Source organism: Danaus plexippus, chromosome 5 (assembly GCF_018135715.1).
Source record: "Danaus plexippus chromosome 5, MEX_DaPlex, whole genome shotgun sequence".
Lineage (NCBI taxonomy): Eukaryota > Metazoa > Arthropoda > Insecta > Lepidoptera > Nymphalidae > Danaus > Danaus plexippus.
The window spans coordinates 7490453-7494180 of NC_083539.1; the positions used below are offsets into that span (position 1 = coordinate 7490453).

The following is a 3728-nucleotide window of genomic DNA, read 5'->3' on the forward strand; positions in this document are numbered from 1 at the left end:
ATTAGATACGAAGAGAAAGAAAAGATATTATATTTTAAATTTATATAATATAGCTAGGAAGTCAACTTAATAATAATGATGAAATTAGTTAGAAATAAACATATTACTAAAAATATTAATTCTAAAGTATAAACCGAGTTTCCAGATTCGTGTCAATAAATATAACTTTGAATTTAAATCATTCATCTTCCTAGACTTAATATCTAGGCATATTGATTCCCTATTGTGTGTGTTTAAACAATAAAGAGCATTTTTTATTACACCTCTTGAAAATATTTCATTCATTATATTGGTTGTGAAGCCTAACTATTATTACGCCCTTGAAAATCAAACAAATGAAAAGTTTAAAGTAGCGGTTACAGCTGTGTAATGTAAGGAATAATAATGCTGTATTCCTCAAGGCTCCCTTTCTCCTCTCCTTTCCTGATCCTAGTATTTTTTCTTCCTTTTTAAATCCCTACATTTTAGGGATGAAGGAGGCCAATTATTATCAAGTAAAATATAAACTCTTATAATTTACCCTTATTCTAACTAGCTATTATTGCTAACAACAATATATTCCATTAAAAATATGTTTTAAAAAGATCGTGTAATATTTAATATTTCTTTTCCAGCTGAATATATTATATCTCAAAAGGGAAGACGCTTGCTAAGGTTTAATGACTACACATACTATTCGAGACCTAACTGTGGAAATAAGACCAGGTGGATCTGTTCGACACACAACAACAGGAAGTGCCACGCGACCGTGCATACTGTCAACGATGTTATCGTCTATACAAACGACATACACACACATCCACCGAACATTAAGAATAAAAAACACAATACCATTAAATGGTATTTCCAGTATTTTTATGTTATTTCAATTCAACTTCCATTAATTACTAGTATATACGAAACGTGCTTAGAGCTGTACACGTGAACTAACGACGTCTTGTTTTCAGTGGAATACGTGATGTCCCAGAAAGGAAAACGTCTCATAAGACTAAACGGCTACACTTACTCATCAACTAGTAGTTCCGGTGTTAAAATCAGATGGAAGTGTTCAACTCACAACAATCGCGGATGCCTCGCGATTCTTCATACTGTAGGAGACGAAATCGTCCTTCAGCGAGACGCGCACACCCACCCACCCCCATATTATAATTTAAAAAAGTTTGAGTAGACTGTAATATATTTAAATAATACACATGTTAGATAAATGAGCACAGTGTTTCTTTATTGTTGTTAGCAACTTTTATTACGTCTCTAATTAATTCAAACGATATTCACATTTTTTATTTTACAGTGCAATGGTTGATATCCAGAAGAGGCAAAGATTTGATTAAAATAAACGGATACACATACTCGAGACGGCCCGGCGGGAACTTCAAACTGAGATGGAAGTGTTCCACACACCAGCCGCAGGGATGTAAAGCAATCATTCACACTGTAGGAACTGACGTCTACATGAAAAACGTTAAACATATACACCCTCCCATACCTTAAACCTTGTTTTTATTTCACCCAATACTACTTAAAAAAATTCAGCATGTTCGACAGCAGTTATCAGACAAAATCGTTAGTCCAAAATGTGTTGCATTCAATGTGAGCATTTATAAAGTGTCTTATTTCAGTTGAGTACGTGAGATCAAGGAGAGGGAAGCTGATGCTGAAAGTCAACGGATACACATATTCATCAACCCCAGGAGTCGGCTTGAAGAAACGTTGGAAGTGTTCCACCCATCAACACCTGGGCTGCAAGGGTTCTGTACACACAGTCAACGAACAAGTACTGAAGGTCAACGAGACACACGACCATCCGCCACAAAAAAGATGAAACATCGAAGTTGAATTATATTTTACATTATCTTATGAGCATTTCACTGTCACCGACTGTTGCTTTATTTTATTTACCTGTTATGTATGGTTTTACCACAATTTTAATAGAAATTTAGTCTAGAAAAGGATTAAAATATATTAATCTGTTTATATTGATGGTGTAAATTGAAGGATTACTTTTAAATCATATCGTTAATCTTAAAAAGATTATATAATTTTTTTAACCCTCAAATATATTTACAAAGATGGTTTTAATACTGATGATAAACATTTTTCAGTCGAATACATAATATCACAGAAGGGAAAAAAGTTAATAAAACTACAAGGGTACACGTATTGTTCAACACCGGCTAGGGGTGAGAAAACCAGGTGGCGCTGTTCCACTCACTACCCTCAGGGTTGCAGAGCATTCGTTATTACTATTGGAGACGAAATCATTTGTATCAACGAAAACCATAAACATTGATCAGTTAAAAGTTACTTGAATTGTGATTATGACAATCATATACAAAATATTTTTTTGTAAATGAATATAAACGATCTGAAATACATAAAAAACTGGCTTTTTAACATTGCCCTATGATTTGAAATTAATAAACGATTGATGACTACGAATTGACTTCATATTATTTAAGTTATTATACTTTTTAGCTGAATACGTGGCGTCAAAGGAAGGCGGGACTTTGATTAAATTGAACGACTTCACTTACAACTTATCGTCACAGAACGGGCCAAAATCGAAGTGGCAATGTTCTACGCACGCTGCACACGGCTGTCACGCTGTACTGTACACCTTTAATAATGTCATAGTAGGCTTGAAAGACTTGCATAATCACGCCGCACCAACTTAAACCGAATATGAATCCAATTAAGTTTTGCTACGCCAAATATATGAACAATACTGAGTTTTAATATTTCTGCTTGGGTATTATTAGTCTTAAGATGTTTGAAAAATTTTCATAATGTTATTGCTATATAATTTATAACTTGAAATGAAAGGCCTACTACTTGATAATGAAACGCCTACTCTTAATAATGTAAGGCCTACTCTTGATAATGTAAGGCCTACTCTTGATAATGTAAGGCCTGTTCTTGACAATGTAAGGCCTACTCTTGATAATGTAAGGCCTGTTCTTGATAATGTAAGGTCCACACCTAGATAATAATAGGCCTACTTCTTGATAATAAACCAATATGACGTTGTTAACGAGTGATTAATATAAGACATGAACCCTACCCTTCCCGCCTCCCATAGATTTTTAAATTTTATAACGAACGAATCTAAAATCAAGAAAATTTCTTTTTTAAACGAATACTGGTCTTTAAAACAATTAAAATTTATAAGTTAATAAAAACAAGGACAATCAATTTACGAGATCAATATCATTTAATACTTGAACCTGTTTTTTTATACATATATCATAAATTGGAATATTTTAAGGAGTAAGAAACAAAAATTAGTGAATAAATTTTTTCCAATCACATTGAATGTCACAGATTTTAAGAAAAATTAAAATAATGTGATTATTTTATTTTAAATATACTTTTAGTTTTAAGAACTTTAATTCAATTGATTTTTTTACTTTATATATATTTAACTTCATTACAGTAAACTTTAAATCCAATCAGATATATATTTGCAGATCTTCCCCTTCCCCGATACATAAGAAATAAAAAAGGCTACATACTATTAATGTTTAATGGATTCACTTATCATATGAAAGTGCAGCGGGACGAAAAGAAAATTTGGAGATGTTCAAGATACAACACGATGAAATGTCGGTCAACCGTCACCACCCACGGTGAGGTCGTGGTCCTCATCAAAAACGAACACAACCATCCGCCGCCATCACGTGATATATAAAGAAAAATATACTCAAAAATAAAATATCGTACATAAATAA

At 32.7% G+C, this 3728-nt stretch overlaps 1 long non-coding RNA gene across 1 annotated transcript; it reads left to right on the forward strand.

Moving 5' to 3' along the window:
• LOC133320189 (uncharacterized) lies at positions 1 to 3728 on the forward strand. The gene is made up of 4 exons (XR_009753632.1): positions 1 to 840; positions 948 to 1158; positions 1292 to 2606; positions 3468 to 3728. It is a non-coding gene; the product is annotated as an uncharacterized LOC133320189 (long non-coding RNA).